This window comes from Ursus arctos, unplaced genomic scaffold, assembly GCF_023065955.2.
Source record: "Ursus arctos isolate Adak ecotype North America unplaced genomic scaffold, UrsArc2.0 scaffold_4, whole genome shotgun sequence".
NCBI classification, from domain to species: Eukaryota; Metazoa; Chordata; class Mammalia; order Carnivora; family Ursidae; genus Ursus; species Ursus arctos.
In genome coordinates this window covers 35,205,631-35,230,902 of record NW_026623056.1, presented here as the reverse complement: position 1 = coordinate 35,230,902, position 25,272 = coordinate 35,205,631, and the positions used below count along the sequence as shown (strand labels likewise).

General features: G+C 38.2%; 1 long non-coding RNA gene across 1 annotated transcript in view; it reads right to left on the bottom strand.

Moving 5' to 3' along the window:
- The window catches only part of LOC130542599 (uncharacterized), a 114,667-nt gene that overhangs the window by 26,241 nt on the left and 63,154 nt on the right, over positions 1-25,272 (bottom strand). The window contains exon 2 of the long non-coding RNA XR_008957261.1: positions 1-25,272. This exon is cut by the window's left edge and continues 26,241 nt beyond it; it is cut by the window's right edge and continues 15,439 nt beyond it. This is a non-coding gene — a long non-coding RNA (uncharacterized LOC130542599).

The window sequence follows — 25,272 nt, the reverse complement described above, 5'->3', positions numbered from 1 at the left end:
AAGATATATCATCTGGCTGTATCAGGAATTTAACTAGAGACTTGAACTAAAACCATGACATGTCACTTAGGCCTTTGCCTTTGTCATCGTTAATATGTATGGATGTCACATTTCCTTGTTTCCTTTCCTTCCTTTTCACCACTGAGCTGATATCAATATATTACATTAGAAAGCAATTCATCATTCACCAAGAACTTCCACTTGAATTTATCATTTATCATTTTCAGCAATGGGTCCTCACCGAGTTTGTGGAAGAGACATTCTCATCCCCATTTCCCAGATGAGGATTTGCCTATGATCACCCAAGCCAGGGCTCTAACCTCCTCTTAGAATCTACCTCAAGCAGGATTTATCTAAGACAGCCTGTGGCCGATGGCCATACTTCTGATCATTTGCCCCTAATGGTAGCTGAAAGCAATCAATACAAGTTAGCAAACACACGTATCAAGTATCTATTGCCCGAGACACTGAGAGGGAAGGGAAATGCCTATTCTCTTCATACACTTACTTTTCCTAGTCTGCAGTCACATGTCCATTCTAGAGAATAGAATACTAAAACCATCTAAAACGTTCAGGGTCTATCTCTGGCTTGAGAGCAAATGATTACTTTAAAAGGGAAAACAGTAGAGTAGGATGCCATGAAGGGGACAGAAAACGGTTTTCTTGAACGTGCTCAGAAAGAGTCCTGGCCTTACCACGATTCTTGCAGCAACCACAATAATACAGATTTCTGCTTAAATATGTTCAAGTGATTGACATTATGGATTTCATCCAAGGACTGTATTTGACTAGAAATCACTAGGGGCTATCAGAAAATAGATTAAAACAGTTAGTTAACTAATTTAGAAACAAGATGTTGGGAATTGCTCAATCTTAGTCACAGGAAAAGTAGATAAAAAAGCACAATTCCAGCCCATTCTTCCTGTTTAAAATCCAACACTGGTTTTCAATTTCTGTATACCTCTCTGACCTAAAGGTAGTGAGATTGTTTATGTTATCTTATAGTAGGGGTCTGCTGTGGGCAAAGACTCTTCCTACTTGTTGCATCTGCTGTACATATCAGCACAGACCCCAGCGTGGAGCACTTTGTGGGGACTGCTACGGCGGGTTGACCAAAAAGCACCCGTCCTTGCAGGAATCGCCTCTGGGCCAAAATCCGGTAAAACGATAGCCTTCCTGGGAAACTTTCCTCTGTGAATTTTCATTACTAGAGGAAAGGCACAGGGATGACAATCTCTCTCATTGAGTTAAGCCTAACCCTGAAATGAGAAGATAAAATGTAAGCCTGCCCCTCTTTCCATCAGGGAAATATAGGTACTGAGTTAGCAAAGAAAGAAGTCAAACTAATGCGTAATTCCCTCTTTTCCAGTCTTGTCTAATACTTGCATTTATTCCGCCTTTCAGTTTGTATTCTTTATTACTGTCACGGTCTGAGCATTTGTAATCCATGTCGTCTTGTTTTCAGTACTCTGCCTCGAGTTGTCAAATTGAGCAAATATGAAAACACGATAACCAGTTAAATGTGAATTTCAGATACACACACACACAATTTTAGTATATCTCAAAGAATGCATGGGATATACTTACACTAAAAACTATTCATTGTTCAACTAATGTTGAAATTGACTGGGCATCCTCTATTTTATCTGGCATACACTAACACTGCCTCCTCTTCTCTCATTTTAAGCCCTATTTTTTTTTTTTTTTTTAGTAAAACTGAGGAGCTACAGTCATTATCTCTGCAGATTTTCTTTGGCAAGCCTGGATCTGCTTATATTTGGCACAGAAATCTGCTGTCTGAGGCTCCGTCAGTGTGCCTCCAACTGGGAGGCAAAAACAACCAAAAGTGAAAAGAGGATGAACACCTTATTCATTCACTGTATTTATACTCTAGTTTCTAAGCTATACTCAAAGGTCTCCAAAAGGAACAGTAGGGGGGGCCACATGGCAGGAACCAGATAGCACCTTTGATTTCATTTACACAAAATTCATCCCTATTGAAATAGAAGCTGTATAAATTTGGATTAATTCAAAATTGTGTAATTAATGGAATTTATCTTTTCCCACTTAAGGAATTCCTCCAAACCAGAGATTCAAACCCTGGTTAAACATTACAATCACCTGAGAATTATCTAAAAATATAATGCCAGCCCCCACCATATATTCTAATTTAATTGGCCTGAGCTGGGATGCAATCATCAGTATTTTAAAAGCTCCCTAAGTTTTTCTAATATACAGCTAGAGTGGAGAGCCACTCCTGGTCAATCTATTCCTCGATAATTAGTATCTCCTTTAGAGATAACTAGCTTGTTTCTAAAAACATTATAATTAATACTGTTACAAATTAGTCATGATAACATCTCAACAAGTGCCTCATGAGCTTCTGCCCATCAAAATGAAGCAAGTGTATTATATGTATAAATATATAATACCCATATATACAGAAAGCATTCTTTCAGCTGCCTTGTCTGGGAAAATTCCGTAATGACTACTAAGGGCTCAGGTAGAATTCATTACTGTTGTTTAAAAGTAAGCTGCTCCGGATGATATCTGGTCAGTTTGCTAATTTGTCACTAAATCTTGTTGCTATTAGTGGTATCTCCCTTCCCCCATCAAATATAAAAGAAGAGTTTACTGGAAGATGAGAAAAGGAGGTCAAAAAGAGAAAAGGGGTGATGGGGAGACTGAAGACTAAGAAAGATAGAAATGAGCAGGAAGGAAGAACAAGGAAAGGGACAAAAAAAAGGAATGGAGGAGGAAGGAGAGAGAAGAGGAAGAGAATATGAGACAATATTAAGGCAGAAACTTTCCCTTTCATTTACTTAAAGGTCACTTTCTAGAGCATGTTTCTGAATCCAAATGAATAGAAGAAAAGCCAATTCAATCAGGAAAGGGTCTCTGCCCCAATGGACATACTTGATCTCTTTCTTACCCACCCCCTTTTTTCCCATAAGAGCTCCAGACAAGCAGTGGCATTCAGTGTCACTGAGGTGGCTTCCTGTCAATCTTCAGCATCATTTGTGGTCCACCCAAATGTCCAGCACTGGTCCTGTCAAATGTGTGGTTTAAAGCTTGGTGGACAATGTACCACGTTATTCAGAATTTCTTTAAACCAATACATTTACATGAGCCATGCCGAAGTTTCAACATCCCTTTCAAAGGCAGAAAGAAAAAAAAAAAAAGAACAATTTATACCAGATCATAAAAAGATATAATAGCTATTGAAAATAATGTGTTAGAAAAAGAAACATTTAAATGATGACATTAACAAAGCACAATTAGAGATCAGTTGGTCTCCATTCTCCCCTAGAGGTTCATAAACCCACAGACGAGGCTCTGAATTAAGAATCAGATGTGGCAAGATCATCCTAATTATATCTTGTTTAACTTGACCAGGAAATGTCTTGGATCGGATGTCACTTTTTCTTTTTCTTTTCATGCTTATACTTTTAAAGAATAATGACTTTCAAAAATAGAGCAGGAAGCCACTACGCAAACTTGGGAGTTTGGAAAACAAAGTTAGCAAAATCTTTCTGCTATTGAGGGATGATAATTGACAGGATGGGGAGGGAGGGATGGGGGGTTTTAAGAGTTCATGGACTATATGGGTAGCTTCATTTCACTGTTGTTTAAGAGTGTAACTAAGAGAAAATTTTACCACTTGCTTTTTGTAAAATAAAGAGTGTGTGTGTCTATATACAATATGCACAAACTGAGTATAGACATTTACAGACATTTATGAATGAAAACTCAGAAAGAGTCAATAACTCAGAACCAAAGACTAGAACTCTACTCAGCTACAAGTAAGGGTTATCACTGATTCTTTGGTTAAAAATAACTAGAAGTTATATCTTTAATAGTTGTTCAACATGTATAAATATATATAATAAAGTGCACACCATTCTTAAAAGACAGTGTGGACTCAGCCATTTTTAACAAATTCTTTTGCTATCTTTATAAGGCCTTCATACATTTTTCCAGAGTATTTCTCATACGCGCATACACCCGCACCCACAGACTTCTTGGGTGAGTAGAGACTGCCCTTTTCTGGTCAAGATTCAAGTGTCCTGAATAGGCAATAAGAAGAAAGTGGCTCCCTTTCCAGAATTCTATTTTAACAAGCCTTATTTCTGTCTGGGTATGCTACATGTTACACTAACTCATTTAGGAAATACTCTCTACCTGGGGTCAGGCCGTATTAGAATAGACCAGAATTTCTTTATAAAACCATAACCAGGCAAACTCTGACATTTTTGTAGAATACTTTCAAATGTCACAAAACTTTCTGGAAAATAAAAGTTTCTGCCAATTTCAAAGGAAATTAGTTTGTCTTGGGTTTAATATAAAAGCCAGGTAAAACTTAGAGATATAAGTTGAGTGTTACACTGAGGTTTTGTGAGAGCTCAAACTGGAAATTTAACAAGAAATCTAGATGGCATAAAATTCTGACAATGGAAAATCAAAATGCAATTTACAAAATCTCTATGAATACATACTCTAAAGATTCCTTCCATCTATAGGCTTAGAGAATATCCAGGAGACATATGATGTGGTCAGAATAAAATAGGAGGAGTAAGAAAAACAATTGTCCTGGAAAAAAAATATAAGAGAAATGAATTTCAGGTTTTCGGGAGAGTTCTTTTTGAATGGCTGCACTATACTATAGGAGTTGTTCACAGTATAGTTCAAAATTACATAATTGCATAAAATTCCAAGTTAACCGTCACCCATCAAAAATGCAACAGCGTTGGGAACAAAAATAAATGATTGCTAATAAATTCGAACAACGAGTAGCTCTTCCTGGGCACACAGGGCACACACTCCTTTTGTAATGGTAAAGATGGGCTCGTCTACAGAGAATCTGAAGTAGGACATACTATTGGACAATTAGCTCCTGATGGTACAGGAATAGGTCCTGGTGGTACACTAGCGTATCAACGTTACACTTCTCACAAGGTATTGAAATAGTGAACACTGATACTCGGTTGAGGATCTTTTCACAGACAGCAATGTCTGTAGTTTAACGGTAGGAAAGTAATTGGTGGAGTTAATCTATTTCCCTGTAAAAAGAGAAATTGACAGAAAAAAAAAAAAAAACTTGGCAGTGGTGGCAACTAATCATTAGTAAGACCACATAAAACTAAGACAGCGACAAGCATGCATCTCCAGCTCTTCCGAGGGAGAGATGAATTCTTTGCCCCTGATCTGACTTTATATAATCACTTCACTGAACACTTTCTGGAGGTCTCCAGTCACTTCTCTATATACATAAGCCTTGATAGTTGATGCACAATCTGCTCTCAGCATGTCCTTGGACGGGGAAATCAGCAAACTGTAGGAAGAACTCACAATGCAGGGTCAAACGTGGTTTGTGCACACAGTAAGTAACACATCTAGAAAAAGTAGTTCACTGCATGGACTAAAGCCAGGTTATAACTCAGGGAAAAAGGCAAAAATAACGTTGCAGATTATTTTCTAAAGTCATCAGCCCAATGTGATTTTGACTAAAGTAAGAAAAGCCAATAAAATCATTATTTGTACTTGCTATTCAATCCATTTTGGTTTTTATATCGATGGAGCCATCCACAACTTTGATCACCAGAACACAAATCAGACAAAGGAAAGGAACAGATAGGAGATGAGATAACATAAATGTTCCCAAACATGGACAGGCAGAGGGGCTTGCATACCAAACAGCAGTCATGGCTTCTCTGCAAAGGGCTTTCACTTGAGAGAACAGAGCTAAGTGTAAGAAGACTAGGGGTGCCTGGGTGTCTCAGTCAGTTAAGCATCTGCCTTTGGCTCAGGTAACAATCCCAGAGTCCTGGGATCGAGTCCCCACATCGGGCTCCCTGCTCAGCAGGAAGTCTGCTTCTCCCCTGCCTGTGGCTCCCCCTGCTTGTGCTTGCTCTCTCCCTCTCTCTATTCTGTGTCAAATAAATAAAATCTTAAAAAAATAAAAGACCACCCTTGATAAAACACCTAGGCAATCACTGGCAGTGATCTATTGCAGGCATATGGCCCTCATACCTTGGTGCTTAAGCACCTGTACGGGGGACCATTTAGAAAAAGAGGATACTAACTAAGAAGAACACAGAAATAGTTACTATACTTTAGCTTTAGGTATCATAAGAATTGTTGCTTTAGAATATATTTTTAACCTTATCATTTATAGAATAAACGATAAATGTAAAAATCATAGCCTTTTAGACCTAAGAAAAAAATTAAGTATTATCTAGTCCAAGTGCTCTCATTTACAGATAAGAGTGATATGTGGTGACCAAAAAATGCTGTGAGTAGCCATAATGTGACCTGAACTTAAATATTCTGATTCCTAGTGCTGTGATTTTCTAATTCTTCACACTGCCTGTCTTAATCCCAAAGATATCGTAAAAAGATGAAAATAAAAGTAGGTATATAAATGTCTCAAATAAGTACATGGACTATATAGATAATAGATCTAAACTATGTTGCTTCAAGGTTAAGTTGGAAGACTTGGTGAATACCTAATATTTGTAGACAAAGGGTAATTGTCATGTATCGTAAATCATGCCAATATATTACATTGAAATCAGAATATTGGGCTTGGCATACATGAACCTGACATAGTTTTTGCCAAATTTTTATCATAGTTTCCTTCCCAACATTTTCTCATCTCTTTCCCAGCAGTCTCACCGAAGAGTCCCCTCTAGATATTGATAGTCTTCAGTGTTTCAGTGAGCTGGCTTTCAACCAATGAAATAATTTATAATGCTATTTGTGTATAGTTAGAATTACTTAATCACCCTATTAAATATCAAGAAGTTTTCTATCTTTAATTTGTTCTTTACTTATTTTCAAGAATAGTTGTAAATGGCTGTTACTGTCCTACATTTTAGAGTAATTCCTAGTGTTTTTACCAGATCTAAACATTGATACAGACACACCCCATCTGATCCCAAAGCTCCAAGTAAGTTATGTAGAAGCTAAAGGAAAGAGGATTTTGAGCACAATATAAGAATGTGATTTGGAACAAAAGGTATTTCAAGGAGGCTGAAGATGTATCAGAGTGTGCAACTGTAGCATTCAATATACAGCTGGACTAATTAAACCCTAAGGTCTCGCTTGGTATATCATGCTGGAGTTGATGAAGGCTTATGAGTCTCTTCCTTTTAGTTTTCTGATTTTTTAGGCATTTGCTTCAGTTCCAGTATGGAATATACCCCTCTTCTCTTTCTCTCTTGGTCTGAAGAGTTTCCCTAGTCTAAACCGCAGGTCTCCTTTCTTTCTTTCTCTCCATCGATTGTCCCCTATATCTATCCATTTTGTTTGTAGACACAGATGACTCAATCTTCCTCACAGTCCTCATGCCTCTTCTTCTTGCCCCACCCTTTTCTATCAGATTATGCATACAGGGAACATAACAAATATTCCTGCCATTTTACCCTCTTCTTCAGCTCCAGGTCAGAGTATGAGAACCAATAATACTTCACGAATAGAATGAAGTTTCAGTGCATGACCCTGACTGTCCCTTCTTACAATGAGATTAAACGATTTAAATGTGTGCTATCAAAACCAGTTCGAAAGTCCACTCTCCATCTGCCATCACAGGTTTATTCACCCTCATACCTCCCATCCGCAGCAGCTTGAATACCCACTGCAGAGTCATATTCTTAATCTACTTATCACATGCGGCTCTATATTGTTATCATAGCTCATGTACGTTACCCTTTAAGTCTCTTAAGGGTAGAAATTATAGTTTACACTGCTGTACCTGGAGCTATCAGAAAATATTTGCGGGTTCTTTCCTCCCTCCCTCCCTCCCTCCCCCCCTCCCTCCCTCTCTGAGCCTCCTGCTATCTTAAGCCTACTTATATCATCTGATTTTTTTTTCTTTAGCAGTAATAATCTGCTCTTTGCATGTTACTTTTTGAGGCCATTTCCCGCCACATGTCAAACCTATTAAGCTTTTATTATTTTTCATCCAAGTGTGTACCCAATTCTACCTCCTCCACTGAACCTCCCTTGTTAAGAAATAAACTGTAGATTCCTTATCATCCCAAACATACAACAAATCACACTCCTCTGTGATAAAAGGTACATATAAACACAAACATAAAACCCCCTGCCCCACCAGTATAAGTGAAACAAAATATGTATAAGTCTTTCCTTTAGTTCATGCATTCCTATAATAGGGAGAGGACAATTATCTGTGATTCCTAATGTGCAGCTCTGACAACATGAGTATCCAATAAATAGTATCACTTAATGTCTCCGATGATAGTAAAATAACAAGTAATTTGTTAAAAACATAAAATGACACAGTCAAGTCAAATTCTCTTAAATCTAATCCATACCAAACATATTTATAAGTCTGAAATATGTGAGTGTTTATCTGAACAGAATCTTCAACTTTCAGAAAATTCATTTATCTCTTACTCCTCTCTCCCGGGGAGGCAATTTGTCGGGAAAGTTTCCGCAGCTGCTGTGGCTGCCATGCTATTTTTACTTTCCAGATAAAGAATTTCAGCCTCGAGGGCAGTCAAACTAGCACCTTCCACCAATGCTAATCTCCCTTCATTATCCTTTTTTATAAAAGGTCACAACTCTTTTTATGTCACACATCGCTACGGGCACACTTTCATATATTTAATTTGACACAATATAACAAATACACAACTAGTTAGAGAACTCCGTCAAGCCTAACCTCAAGCAAGTATTATTTATTGTCTTCATTATTAAAGAATGGGAGAAGTGGCATGCATGACCCACGCAATGCTTGCTTTTCACTTTATTTTCTCATAGCTTCTGATAGGCCTTGTTACTCAGCAGGCAGAGCAGGAAGAAAAGGTCCTAAGTCATGTTAGAAATGAAAAGCTTCAACCATATGACAGATTTTCAAGGAAGGAGGCACAACCCAGTGTCTTTCAAATCTGTGAACCGGGATCCACTAAGTTCTCTAATATCTTTGGAGCAACCACCACCTGTGGGGACTATGAAGAAGTAAAACATGCTTGTTGTTCATATGAAGTAAGTGGTCTAGTTCATACCGAGTTCAGACTAAAGATGACCCTAGTTTACGTGTACCGTTCAAGATGTTTTACTTGAATTTAATTCTCACAAAATCTTAATGAGGTATGTACTGTTATTATTCCAATTCTATCCATGAGGAAGTAGATAGGTAGAGGACAGGAATCAACCTGTATACAGGAAGGTTGCCTATATAGCCAGTATTGGGAGACAGGATGCAGACCCAGGGAGGAGGGCTCCAGAGCACATATTATTACCGATTAACATGTTCAGGGTTCCTAGGGATGCTGTGTTATAGGTCTCATAAAGTGGGCTAATTTAGTTAGCTCAGTAAGAACAGAGTGCTAATTAAGACAAATAGAAATCGATATGTTACATAAGTTCCACTGTCCCTGGCTCATTATCCCACTGGTAGATCTTTGCTAAAGTGGAGTCGGCATCTGCCTTTTGGGATGAGCTGTGGTATTCTAGATGTCTCCTTTGCTTGTCAGTGCTCCCACAGAAAGATCTGCTTTTGCCCCCATGTTTGTAATATCTGAGAACTCATTTGTTTTCTATTAATATAAGAGATACTGTCCTCAGGTGTTCCCTTCTGAAACAGATGTGTGACCACACTAGACTAGTTATTGGACATGCCTCTTGCTCACAAGTGCAACAGCTTGGAAAATCAAAAAAAATGTTTGTTAAATGAATAAAAAGAGGATTGGGGCAAGAAAGTATGGCTAGCTTGGTTAAACATATCACCACTACTAGATTTAAACAAATTAAGGCACGAAGGAGACCTACCGAGTTTACATTTACACGCTAAAGGCATATTTTGTCATCTTACAAAGGTGGGAATGCCAAAGAAACACCATCTCACTGTATAATAGGACTTTATGAAATAAGGCAAATGGGAATGGTATCATGGTAGAAGCATGGAATACTGGGCGAAATTTGTAGACCCCCCACCAAAAGGGTAAGGTGAGAGGACAGCAAGGATGTAGGGTAAACCAAAGCAGAGCAGGGCAAAATAGTACTTGCGTAAGACAACTAGTATTGGCCTACTGATCCTAGATGACCTGTCCACTCCCCAATCCTGGATTAGCCCCACTGCACTGCATTTTCATTTGCTATTCTCTTCTAACCCCAAACTCAGTGACCCCCTAACAGACATTTCAAGAAAGCATTTGTTAGGAACCCTGTAGCCTGTACGCCATGCGGGATTCACAAGACTGTCGTGCAGTTGATAGAGTGCATATTCTGTCTGTTCAACTAGTTAGACCGAGATGCAGGTGATGCCCAAGTTTAATCACTACACGTAGTGCCGTACAGTTCTGGGACGTTGCTATCTGGCTGCTTAGATGACCTGCTTGAGGGTCTTTTTTATACCAAAGCCAGCATATTCAGAAATGTTAGTACGTTACTTAGCCCCACCTCATGTATCTTATATCCAAATAAGTATCCCTGTTTTGTTCTCTCTGTAAGCTCAATACAGTTTGCTTCCAATCTTATTTTCAATCCTACTCAGAGACAAAAAAAGACACCCTCTCTTTAGAAACTTTGGTTAGCATGTATTGATTGTGGAAAGCTGAACTTCTTTTTGTAGGATAATTATGATGAAATGGATACACTCCTCATTTCACTTTATAAATTAGCAGTTTCTGTGGTATACGTGGAAATTCATTTTTTGTCCTAATACCAGAGCATGGAGGCACAGTTGCAGAGCAAGTGAAAGATGAAGGTCTGTTGCTTATGTGAAGATGCATGTCCGACCCCACCTTCAATGCGTAACTAGAATTTCCCCTGTTCGTTTGGGGAAGTCTACCAGGGCAAGACGATTATTTTCATACCAGTGCCTTTGACCATTTCATTACCTTTCCAAATGTCTTCCCTGCCACGGTTACAGGGACAATCAGGTCTTTTTCTTCCTGGCCTTGGAGTCTTTCACTGGCTCCTTTTATTCCACTGTTTCATTAACATTGGTCCTGGTAGTTTATATTTGTTAACTAAATTAAATTAAAACATAAAGATTTCCCTTCCTTGTCAGCGATGGTAAAAATTCTGTATAGGTCTGAAGGCATAGGTTGGTCCAATAATGTTTGTATTTGTTAGCCCCAAATCCTATAAATCCATTGTTCAACACAACATAGATTAAAAAAAATATATTAATAATTGGAGGGAACTGAAAATATTTTGTGAACTAAATCACAAAGGATTGAAGTTTGTAATAGAATCTAAGTCATTATGTGTAAAAACAAAAATAGCCATTTAGGACAGTGGTTCTGAAATTTATTTTTATCTCATAGTCACCTAAGGAGCTACATAAAATTAGAGATGCTGAGACCTCACTTTTAGATACACTGAATCTGAAATTCAGAGGGACTTCATAAGCAATCTTCCTTTTTTAAGGCATTTAATGTCATTCTTCTAATGCATTCTCATGTTTAGCAACCACTAATTTATAGAATTCTTGTGACTCTGTAATTTGTCAGCAGCCCTGATGGAAGGGCCAAACTCCAGAAAGCTGGAGGTTACCTGTCAACAACTGATGTCTAAGGAGAAGAGAGGTATGGCCAAGAAGAGAGCAAAGTTATGCTCAGTTTACCTGGGGAAATTTTTTTTTTCTTACAATGAAAACTTGCAACTTACATTAAGAGTATGTTACCAAAGTTAGGAGATACTCGTAGAGACTTAAGTTCCAACTGAAGATATTAATAACTGATTAGAGCTTCATGTGCTATACCCGGAAAAGCTGAGTAAGTATGGATGAAGGAAGAAGGGCTGCTATGGTGAGCTGTGCTGTCATCAACTCATAAGCCACTGGGTAGCAGAAGCTTGAGGAAATGCTTTCCAAAGGCTTAGAGTGACACTTTGCAGCATAACTCCAAACCAGATCCCTGGGGCCAGGCAACTCTTCTTGAAACAGCCTGACCTCAAAGGAAAATTTGTTTCCTACTGGAATTTCCTCATTGATAAAATTGTCGATTTTGAAGCAAAGCCGCCATTCACATTCCACAATTATAATGTATCAGCAAATAAGAAATAACCCCAGGACGCTTCATCAAAACCTAATGATGTACTATATGTTGGCTAACTGAACATAATAAAAAAAGAAAGAAAAAAGAAAGAATCCCAAGACCTTGAAGATCCTAATAAAAAGAAGGACTAGTAGAAGAGCCAGCTCCAACCAGAATGACAAATATGAACAAATTCCACAGCTATGAGGAAAGAACAGAAAGTCAGTAATGAAACCATTACTGAAAAAAACAGTTTAACAGTGGGATTAGGGCAGTATGGAAACAAATGTGTTTAAAAGACATTTGAAATGGGACAAAGTTCCTCTGCACTGAGAGGAGCCACTAACACCTGGGTATCGAGCAAATCTGAAACTATGGGTTTGATGAAATTACTTTAAAAATGAAACTTGTAATGGGAAGGGATTATATAAAATCAGGACTTTGCTACCTTGACATCCATACACATCCTTCAGATTATAAAAATATATCCAACTAATTACCCAATGGAAAACGGTCAAATAAAAGCTTCATGAAATGGTGCCTGAAAGAGTGATGAAGAGTAGTAACAACTGGGAAATGTGGGTCAACTTTCTTTGCTTCTTTGAGCATGTAAAGGGAGAAAGAAAAAAAGTCACTTGTTTTAGTACTTGTCATTAAGTACTATATACAGTAGTTAAGTATTAATAAATAAGTAGTTAACATTTATGCAGTGATTCATGCCTGTTGAAATATGCATCAACTGATCGTTTATTATTTATCATTGCCTCCATACCAGAAAATGAGACCAAGTGGCCAGAATTGCCATTGTTTTTTAAATATTACTTTGATTTTGACTGCCCAAATCATAAATAAACAATTATCTTCTGTGTTGGAAAAATCACGATGATAAATTAACACGGGGCTGGCCTACTTGTGCACTCCACATGAACTAAGCTTCAAAAATCAGCTTCCATATTTAGGAAAAACACAGAGCGCAGCGTGTTCCTTTGGGACTGAGAGAAGATCATAAAAATGAAAATAAATGCCCTGATCCCTCAAATTCTTCTGCCACTTCTCATGCACAGACATTTTACAAGGGTCAATTTATACCTCCCCTATCTTACTGTGTTCTGGTCAATAATTTAACCACGCTAGCAGTTGTTCAAACACATCTCTGAAGAAGAAAGAGAATTACTGAACAACTTTGTGAAAATCTGGATTTTTTTCATGGTGTCAGAGATCTAAGGTGCTTACCTTCCCTATATTGTTTGTTTAATCTGTAAGAGTTCATAGGTTTTGATTTGGGGTCTTAATATAATGGCCACTGTTAATTGTGACTATTCCTGGAGCACTTTTGAGTTTTATATTTCACCTGACTTAATAAAAGCACAACACTTCAAATTGTGATGTGATGTCACTGGGAATTCAAGCCAAGATCTTTAGATTTTTCCAAACAGAGGTGAAAGTGTCTAGTGCAGCCTGAGTCCTGACACTGTGTGCCTTATATATGGTAGAAACTATCCTGGACAGGAATCCGAAGGGACTGTGCTCAAACCTGTTTTGTATCTTACAGGAGATTTGGACAAGTCACTTAGCCTCTTTATAATTTGAGTTCCCTCATGTGAAAAATAGAAATGATAATGTCTGCATCAGAGACTTGTTAGGAGGATTAAGTGAAAACGTTCTGTAAACCATAAATGGCCATATAAATGCAAGGAATTATGACTTAATAAGACATTAGGGTAAATATCTTTTTAGTCAGTTATGAAATTCATGGTCTCCACAATGCAGGCCTATCCTTTACTATCCCAACGACAGCTTTTCTGTGAGAACCACACTTTGGGAAGAAGTCTGTTGGTAGAGCCCTTGATAATGTAAGAACGAATGGCAACGCCCCTTTTCCAGTTCCCGAGGACTACTGGTTCCCCTCCCACACAACACATCCAGCCCTCAGATGAATTTCTCAGAAAGTGTGTCAGAATCCTAGAGCCCAACTGCTAAAGACAGGAAGCAATTAAATATGTAAATCAAGGAAATTACACTGCACTGATGACATTCAACACTGGGTCTGCCCCTACCTCCTCCTCCTCCTTCTCCCTGCTTCTATTCCCCTTGGAACTGAGGCTAGTGTGAGAGCTCCTTCTTTCACGCTGCTCCCTGTTAAATGTTTTTTATTCTCAACCACCTGCCCCAGGCCTTCTCATCAATTATTAATCAAGTGCCCATGAATATGCATAAAAGCTTGTCTCTGAGTTTTATTAAATTTAAAAAAAGTATATAAGAACGTGCTCTGTGCCATGGTTCAGAAAAGAACATACAGGAGAAGAGAGGAGAAGGAGAAAGGGTAAATTTGGGGTGTTTTTTTCACCCCACTGGTGCCATAAACATGTTGAGGCCACTGATTATGTTTTGTTTTTCATTCCAAGTATGTTTCTAAATTAAGGTCGTAAAAGGTTTAAACTCTAGACAATGTATCATTCTAGAATCTGCTTTCTTTGGATAGATAAGATTCTTCATATCATGGAAAGGATAAAATTGGCTAGAAACTAGCTGCACAGGTTACTGAGATATCACCCTACAAATGCACCTTGTCTGCCATTCCAAGATCTGCTGCATGACACATGGTGTCCTAGGGCAGGGTTGGTGACGGGAGTGAACCCATGAACCTGGAGCCCTATCTCCTCTACCCTTGAGGTCCCTTGGTCAAATCATTAATGGTTTACATTTCCTAATTTTCCACTTCAGTTGAGCCTTCCTTCCCAAAGAGAAATAATGTCTCCTAATCAAGAATGACGTAGAACAACATGCCTATAAATACTACTGTGGCTTTCATCTTACCAGGTAAGTCTTCCCTGATCACCTTTTCTCAAATAGCACACCCTGACCCTGTTGCTGTACCTCCCCCTCCTGACATACATGATACTTTGTTTATTGCCTCTTGCTTCCTGTGCCTTTTCCACCATGAATGCAACCTTAATGAGAACAGGGATTTTCTCTACTTTGGTCAATGCCACTCAAAAACATGTTGGTTTTTTTTAAATAAATAAATGAGAAGTATAAGGACATCATTAAAAAATTCTCCTAATTACTAACATAAACTTCAGCAATGAACATCTTCTGTGTCCAAGCAAACAAACTCACCATGATACCCCAGGCGGATCTTCAATGCTTTGGCCAATGTTCCCTCACTCTCCTGTGCTCTACAGGTGGCTTCGTTGTACACGGCCAGCTGATCCTGATGCAAATGAAACCTCAACATATTTTTATATTAAAAAACAAGGCATCCTAGGTGCCTCAGTGGCTCAGTTGGTGGAGTGCCTGACTCTTGATTTCAGCTCAGGTCATGATCTCAGGGTCGTGAGATTGAGCTCCATGTCAGGCTCCATGGCTGGCACAGAGTCTGCGTGAGATTCTCTCTCTCCTTCTCCCTCTACCTTTCCCCCTGCTAGCACTAAATAAATAAACAAATAAATATTAAAAATAAATAAAAATGTGGTGTCCTAATAAAAGGGTGCTTAGAAGTATAATTTTATTTTGCTTTGCTGATTGCTTATTTGCTTTTGCCCATAAAACAGCCATGTAGAACACAATATAAATTTATTCAGTCAAAAGTGTAGGTGGAGGGGCGCTAGGGTGGCTCAGTCAGCTAAATGTCTGACTTTGGCTCTGGTCATGATCCTGGGATTGAGCCCTTTGAGGGCTCCTTGCTCAGTGGGGAGCCTGCTTCTCTCTCCCCACCCCACCCACCCCCCAGTCACGCTCTCTCTCTCTCTCCCCCGCAAATAAATAAATAAATTTTTTACAAAAAGTAAAGTGGAAAAAGTGTAGGTGGAAAAAATTTATGGTTTGCATCTTCTGTTCTTTATTCATGTCAGAGGAAACCTCCCTCTCACACGTCTTCCCATGCTCCTGCCTCTCATGTCTTAGCATCTTAGCCATTCAACAGCTCTTAGCCTCAAGTATATTTTTCCAAACATAAAATAAGATATTCAGATTAGATGAACTCTAAGGATTAATCAAAAATGAAATTAAATCTATAGGAGCAACTCAAGAAGAAAACAGAATTATTTTATTATTTCCTTGTTCACAACACTCAGTTTCTCATTTGTCATTAATGTCAAATCAATAGTTATATTTTTAGTTTGGAATTTTAGACTTTGTTCTACTATTTTCCTTTCTAAAGAATCTCAAATTTAACTTACAGAATAGTGTGTTCACCTAATATGTTATTGAAAAATCTAATTTTATAGAGTGCCATTTAAACAGAAATGCCAATTTTCAGTAATAATGGTCACTATAATAATGTTTAATGCCTCAGTGACTTTTTACCAGCTAAAATGCCCTTTAAATATATACGCCTCCTTTATTTCAAATTCAAGAATGAATCATTACACTTTGATGAGCATTCTATCACACCGGACGTTGTAGTTAAATTTTCCTGTTTAAGAGTCTCATTAATTTATCTCTGCTTTCCTGACCTCCCCTGATGTATTCATTCAGTGAAGAGCTACGTGAAAACAAACAGCAACAGAGCTCTAATGTAGATATTATCCAGGGACTGTGGATGCACAAGATCTCAAGGAGGTGATGGCCTAGAAAAACCAACAGGATCTGCAGGCAAACAGCTACCGTACAACCTAGAATGGTTCCAGTGCCGCATGAGTGATGCAAAGGCAGTGCTATCACAGGGCTGGGGAGAAGAGATCCCTTCTGGCTGGACTGATAAGAACGGTATGAAAGAAGAGGAAAATGTGAGGCAAGCCTCTATGGAAGGGAAAGGATGTCAAGAGGTATAACTATAGGTGAGGCCACCTACAGCACACACTCTGTTGATGGTGCCTTGGATGGTATGACGGGAGGGATGGAAAAGCAGATGAGAAAGATGCCCCCATACATCCTGTCTTCCTGCCTCTCATGTCTACCATGAGCAATCAAAGGAAGAGTGTTGAGAAGGTGATGGGGGCAGAGGAAGTAAGATCACTGGCCCAGGGAGTAAGGTCATAAAATCTTCTTCCCATGGTTTTAAGAGGATCTGAACTAGACCGTAGGGACTGAACTAGGAAGAACACTTACAGTCCTCCTCCACTTAGACTTATGGTCTCCTAATGTCAAGATTAAGTAACACACGGATTAGAAAGCTCAGTGTTTCTTTAAACTGGCAATCATTTTTCTTTCTTTCTTTTTTTTTTTTTAAAGATTTTATTTATTTATTCGACAGAGATAGAGACAGCCAGCGAGAGAGGGAACACAAGCAGGGGGAGTGGGAGAGGAAGAAGCAGGCTCATAGCAGAGGAGCCTGATGTGGGGCTCGATCCCATAATGCCGGGATCACGCCCTGAGCCGAAGGCAGACGCTTAACCGCTGTGCCACCCAGGCGCCCCTCTTTTTTTTTTTTTTTTTTTTTTTAAGAAAATTGTTCCCAATATGACCTTTGCCCCAACTGACCTTGGTGTGTGTGTGTGTGTGTGTGTGTGTGTGTGTGTGTGTGTGTGTCGGAAATAATTCTACTTCACTGCTATATATGTATACAAACACATACCACATTTCAGGGAGTGGACAGCTTTAGGTAATGGAAATATTTTAAATAAAGCAAACTTATGAATAAATCATTGCCAATTGTTTGGGAATTATTGTGTACATGTGGAACTGGCCCGATCCCTGAGTGTGAGATTCATCATCAGCAATGGAAATGGGTCTGCAAAGAGGAAGATGGCATAGCCACACAGAGCACTATGAGAAATGAGGCAAAAGGGCTTTGAACATGAAGCTGCCCCAAGCAGTCAAGAGAGATGATTTTTCAATCTGACATAATGGAAGTCCCTAGAGAGATCTATTTTTCATTCTGACATGACTAAGATAATAAGTCACAAGTTAAAATATGTAATATGAGGCCCGACACAAAGAAAGCTATTTCTGTTTTAGAAATGGCAGAGTACACCCTGGTACATGTTGGTTTAAACAGACATTCTTTTCCTTATAAAAGTAGCCAGAGACTTCAGCTCGAAAGAATAATTTTTAAGAGAACTCATTGAAAAAAAACAAGAGCAAGTGGTGTGTGAAGTTTGACTCTTTGGGGATATTCTGACATAAGCTCAGCCTTTGAGAAAACGTTTTCCATAAATAAAAATAATGATAATGGAACACAATTAAATAAACAAACAAAATCTTCTGTAGTGAGATGGGAAGATCCTTATCATAAGGTTAGGCCTACCATTTTATATCCCTTTTGCAGGCTGTCAGACAAGGAAATTATAATTGATATTAATTTAGTAAAGTTTTAGTAAACCCAGCTTGGGATATAATTCAATTTTGATACTCAAGAATCATATATAAGACAAATAAAAGCCAAATGAAAATAATAAGTCATGATAAATTTCATTTTATTTATTTTACTGAGACCAATCTAGGATTATATACTGTTAGAAATGCAAAGAAAAAGGAAGACTGCAAATAGGAAAGGTATTATGGATATAATGACAAACGGGGTATTTTTTAAGGGTCTCTTTTAAAAGAAACTTTCTTGAAAGTTGAAATGTTAAAGCCTACATTCCTATCTGAGATGTCTGGATTGGAGCCAGATTCACAAAATCATTTTCGATGACGTCACTGCTTATCATAGTGCAGATTGTGGCTTAAGGGTTATTGGGTCTCCCTTCTTTGTTTTATTGATCTTAGTATGGTAATAACATACAGGTTTTCAAAAATTACCTACAAAGCATAAAAATTATTACAAATTTCTGTCAACTGCTCAGATAGGCGAAAGCCAATATAAACCTCAATGAGTAGCTCCTTGACTCAGTACTTTTTGCAGACATTTTTGTGTTTTTTCCTAGAACCTACCTCATACTACAGTTATAATCTTACAGTCTCCTTCAACAAGTAACTTCTGGAGCAAACTTCTTCAGCTCTGTATAATCAAGACACTCATCAGACAGAAAAGGACAGAGATATATCCTATTGCATATTGACTCCAGAACTCTCTACCTCAGCTTTTAAAACCTCAACCGCATGCATACTATTTACCAATCACACTTCCCATTACGATTCAACATAATTTCTCTAGAACACCCAAAATTATTAATTTTGCCTCCTTCTATTTGCTTGTCTCCACCACTCTGCTTCTGCACTTGCTCATCTCTACCCCCTTGTAGGGTTTTCTCCATTCTGCTGCTCGGTGCCCCTCTTCCTGTTCAGAACAGAGATTTAAGTTTAGGTCAACAAGGGAATCTTGCCCTATCTAATTCATCTGCCTCTCCAGCTGCTCCCTACTTTTACCTTTTCAACACATCTTACCTCCCTTGGTAAAACACAAACATGTATGGGATTTTGTGTACACTTAAGTTTTTATTTATTTCTTTTGTTGAACACACTTGGAGTCCTCCTTTTATACCATCCATGTGTTCTGCAAGTGCATGGATACTCAATATCTCATACAGTGAAATAACGCCACCGCACTACTGCTCTCTACCATGGTCTAGGAACTTAGAATCCTCTCCTATCATAGTTCTAGTTGCCTACGGATGGAATATATCTGTTCATACCTTGTTGATGAATCCTTCAGTCATCTCTCTACTGTTGCTGATATTTTTTTTCCTTTTTCTATGAATCCAGACATGACAGGGTCCATCTGAGGTTCAGAATCACAGAAGTCATAAGGCTTTCCCTCCAAGTAATTAGATTTTCCATTACCTCACTCTGCTATCATTAGACCTTCAGCTAACACAAAAAATCTCTCCTGGGATCCAGTCAATAATTCTCTGTATCGTTAGTTTTTAAGGGTCTTTTTGGGAGAAAAGGTCGGGAGAAACAGGCCAGGTAGATGAGCAGAAATTTGAACTGGAAAGCACTCAGAACTGACAGATGGGGTGTCTCTCTCATACCACCCAGCCAGATACAGACAGCTCTCGTCACGTCTGTGATATGAAGATGAATGCCTGACACAGTCTAGGTTCTACTCAGCTTGACAAAGGGAGAAACACAAAGACTTCCCTCCACTGTGACTAAGGGGTTCCTCTCTTTGATTCTGTGAGTTACTTCCACCAATTGGGGGGAAAAACAAGTGAAGTGATACCCAATATGTTCCAGAATCTAGATCCCCAAACACAAACGGCTAAATTCCTTCTCTCTAAACACTGCTTAAATGGTAAGCAGCCAATGACCCCAGTGCCATCAGGGTGACTATAACTACCTGGGATAGCCCCTCTTCCAATGAAAGGCATGAAAGCCCTTTTAGGGCACGGGGATCATTTCATCTTCACCCTTACATTCCCTCAGCCTCTCAGACTCAAGTCCAAAGATCGCTTACAGAGTTAATATACACCTCCTCCCCTCCCCACAACCAGTAGCTGCTCCCCGTCCCTTTCCCTCTGCCCTCAAATGCACACTATCTTCTCAGAATAGTGAATGTCCTTTAAATTGCACATTTACAGACCTGATTTGACCATAGAGCTGCTACTTGGGCAACCAGAGTAGGGTGTGCGGACACTTTAATCCTTGTTGATGTTTTGTTGTGTGTTTTTTTTTTCTTCTCAATTGCTGAATTTTCCCCTTCATGATTATTTCTTCTGAAACTGTTCATAAAACAACAACGAAACAAAAACAAAAACAAACAAACAAAAAAACAAGTCCATGGATGCTCATCTCTCCCTGCATATCTACAAGCTTTTCTGAGTTGTTTTAAATTGCACGTTGGTCAGGAATAGAGAGAGGAGGGTGACAAAGACTGACATGGATGATTGCTCTGGAGCTATAGATTCCAGGGCGGTTACAGGTAAGTGTCGATGGTCATCTGTGCTGCCACGCAGAGTCACATCAGTGAAAGAAGGTGTTTGTTTTGTAAGAAATCTGCAAAGGTTCAGACCATTGCTGTAGCTACTTAAGTAACCCCAGTTTTCTATTTGAAATTGCGGTTACGGCAATTGCTTATTTTTAATGGCTAGAGGACCCTGCTTCTATTAATGGCAAAAAAGAAAGAAAGAAAGAAAGAAAGAAAGAAAGAAAGAAAGAAAGAAAGAAAGAAAGAAAGAAAGGAAGGAAGGAAGGAAGGAAGGAAGGAAGGAAGGAAGAAAAGAAAAGAAAAGAAAAGAAAAGAAAAGAAAAGAAAAGAAAAGAAAAGAAAAGAAAAGAAAAGAAAAGAAAAGAAAATGTTATTTCCTACCGGACAGAAGAAAGCACGCAGATCACAGAATTTGAAGTCCAGCAGGGGACTGTGTAGAAACCTTTCCTCATAGATGGAGAAATGGAGGCTCTGAGAGACATGTTAGAGCATGACTTTCCCCATAACTCCCACTCACCACCCCCAGCATTCTCCCGGCCTCTCCTGGTTCTTTTGGTTCTTTCTCTCACACAATAAAACCCACAATCTATCTTGCAGGCACCACTAACTTTTCAGATCCATGGATCATTATTGGGTCCTAACCCCCAACTTGGAAAAAATCTTACCATCAGGCTGTGGCTCAGAAGGTCAGTGTGTCTTTTGAACTATTTTACCAGGCAGCTATTTCCAAAAGCTTTTTTTTCTGTATCTGCAGATCATTTTTCAGATGCTTTCGTTTGTCATAGAAGTCACTACCTCCTTATTGTACGCTTGTTTTCACATACTTTTATATTTCCTTGTGATTCCATGCTATTAAATCCTTCAAAGTACATAACGGCCTACTGAAAATAAATTATGCTGACTTAAATTGCTCTCTGCCACTCCTGTCCCTCCTAACTACCTTAATTCCCTTTATTTTATTTATGAAACACTGCTATTAGCCTCCAAGGCTTTCATGACATGATAACCCTATGATAATAATTTCAAATTCAACAATTTCCATTACTCTCATATAACAAAAGTGAGATAAAACTGTAGCAATGTCGAGGCGGCACAGCCCCTTGTTAGCGTTCACATTCTGGAGTCACAAAGACTCCTGGTGCAGCCTTTAGCGAGTTCACTCTCAGAGTCTCAGCATTTGTAAAATGAGAACAACTTCAACTCCTACAATTTTTGGAACAATAATATACACAAAGCACAAGCACAGTCCTTGCCCCATATTAACACTCAGGTCACTGTCCCTTGCTTACTCACATGAACACTTGAAAAAATGGACAAGCTAGCTAGTGATAAACAAGGGCAAACAAAGATACCGGGGAACTATTTCCTTGCAATTATCAGATTGGAAAATATGAGGAAAATAATTATAATCCCTATGGAGTTCTATAGTTCAGTGAAACAGATATTCTTATACTCTTGCTGATGGGATTCTTTTGGCACGGATTGTTTTTTGTTTGTTTTTCATTTGGGGTGTGTGTGTGTGTGTGTGTGTGTGTGTGTGTTTTGCATCTCATACTCCTTTTTTCCCACATCTGAATTCCATATTAATCATTCATTGGTTTCCTTTAAAATATCATCTCACTGCTTATACATACATGCAAGTGTACATATGTATGCATACACACATACATGCACATACATATACACATATATGCATACATACAGAGTATAAACAGCACACATGAGAGAGAAGACACATTAATTTTCGTTATTTTGTTCTCTACAGATGTGGAGTTTACATACTATTTTACTGCTAATAATCATCAATACTGTTCATTCATATTGACTGCTATGTAATACAATTTTTAAGATTTTATTTATTCATTTGAAAGAGAGACAGAGGGAGCAGGAGCAGGGGGAGAGGCAGAGGGAGAGGGAGAAGCAGACTCCCCACTGAGCTGGGAGCCCGATGTGGGGCTTGATCCCAAGACCTGGAAATCATAACCTGAGCTGAAGGCAGATGCCCAACCATCTGAGCCACCAGCGCCCCTGCTGTATAATATTTCATCAGGAGGATATAACATGGTTTCTTTTTCAACTCACCAGATAATTGGTACTTAGATGTTTCCAAATTTCTACTAACATGAACATTTTTGTATAGGTATCCTGTTGTACATGTACAAGAATTCTCATAGGTACTTGGGAGGGGAGTTGCTGATTTATCAGATATATAAATGTTCTATCTTAGAATATGAAATTGAGCTGTTTTCCAAAGTGGCTACATGACTTTAAGCTCCAAATGGCAATATCTAAAAGGATCCAGTGTAACATACTCAGAACCTGATACTATCATACTTTTAAAGGTTCACCAACTGAATAGGTATAAAGTGGTATATCATCCGTTTCTTCATTTGAATTTTTTCAATCATTACTTTTTTTTTTTTTTTACATATTTATTGGCCATAGTGTTTCCTCTTTTGTGAAATGCTGGTTCATGTATTTTTACCCAGTTTTCTTTTTGATTGTTTGCAATTCATGGCAAATGTCTAAAAATATGAATACCTTTTGGCACAGCATTTTTAATTCTAAGAACTTATCATATGGAGACAAATTTTCATACTATGCCTAAAGGCATTAATTAAAGCTATTTGTAACAAAAACGTGGTAAATAAATTAAACATCCAATAAATGGAGACTGTCTAAATAAATTATGAAGATAAATGTTAAAAAGGAATGATTTATATGCATTAAGGAATGATGGTGATTATGTATATGGAATCAGAGAAAGATAGTCACAATCTGATATTAAGAGAAAAGAGATGCTCATAAAAATATAAATATATCTTAATTCTATTGTGTGTCTGTGCACATGTGTACGTACCTATATACCAAAAGCAGAAGGAAATACACCATGTTATTAATAGTTCTTGCCTCTGGGGGGAGGGATTTAGAATGACTTATATTTTTTTTTTGGTTTTTGTTTACCTATTTTTCTTATTGCTATATACTGAAATTCATCATTATACCATTAAACTATGTCCATACTTTAGATATAGAAAGCCACGGTGATTGGGCTGCCTAGCTGGCTCAGTTGGTAGAGCATGTGACACTTAATCTCGGGGTCATGAGTTTGAGCTCCACACTGGGTGCAGAGATTACTTAACAAAGAACGTCACAGCAATCTTAGATAATCTACCTCAAAGCACATAGACAATAAGTGGCAGAGTTAAGCCTAGAACCCAAACATCCCCAGATTACCAAACTCTTAGTTTTTATTATTTTTTACTCAATTCACTGGGGTCCTGTTGCAGGAATGTTAATATCCATGTCCTTCTGGTCAAGTGTTAACCTTTGTAATGGTAGAAAAATGACCTCTCCCTGCCTAACAGTGATAACTATCTGTGTGGGCATAAAGAAATATCATAGGATGATAATAAATTGGGAGGTGGAATGGGTGGGGAGAAATCCAACTCTTCCTGTGCATGTACTTAATTTAAAATGAAGAGTTTATATGGAGCCAATCTAAGGAAGGAAGCTTTTTCTCACAGACCTCAAGTATTTTTTTGAAATAAAGAAAGATCTTCTATTAGCATAATTACAAAGGTCATTGCCCCATATGGTCTTTTAATAGTCTGATGACAGATTAGTAAGGCTATCATTAACCTAGCATTTGGCTCAAATGACCGGGTATGAAAAAGCCAGTGGATTTTTAGGAGAATGAATATCCAGGTACTTTAATTGTAATGTTATTAAATTGAATTTTACTATTTTCAATTCTTTATTTTCATCAGTCTCTATTCTTCTCATGCCCTTTCTCATTATTTTACATAAAATTCTAACCTTGTCTCAGATTAATCCCATGATGGCTCCTGATTAAAACACAATAAAGACCAAATTAAGGGTAAGCAGAATATAAAAGGTGACCGGGTATCTAGGGGACCATTAATCTATTCTCAAATGAAACTGCTAAATCTATTGAAAATAATTCCTCAAACCCAGTATAACCCTGGGTTACACCATAGTCAGGGCAAGAGGAGTCAAAGCTTGTTTTTCATAAACTGAGATAAAAATATTATCTGAGTCAAGGTGTACCCAAGGAGTTGAAGAGACACAAAGGGAAGACAAATTGGAATGTAATGTTGAGTCTAGAATTTAAATATGAACTACTACTATGATCTCTTCTCACTGTGCTAACTTTCCTATTCCTATTACTGTATCTTCTTATTTTTAGCAGTGTTGGTCACCATACCCTCATGGCTGTTGTCACTATGGCTACACCTGGATCCGTATCTACTAAGCATTTGCTATCTTTATAATACACCCATAACATCTTCATCCTCATGAATAACTGAGAACAGAACAAGACTGAAATAGACTACATTTAATTAAAAAAATGTTGGTAAAACTCATAGCTCTCTTATAAGCCATTCAGAAGTCACCTGGGAGATTTCAAAAGGATTATGTTCTCTCACAGACCTAAATATTTGTCAATAATGAATTTCTTATTAAGTTATGCTAGGTTTTTCTTGA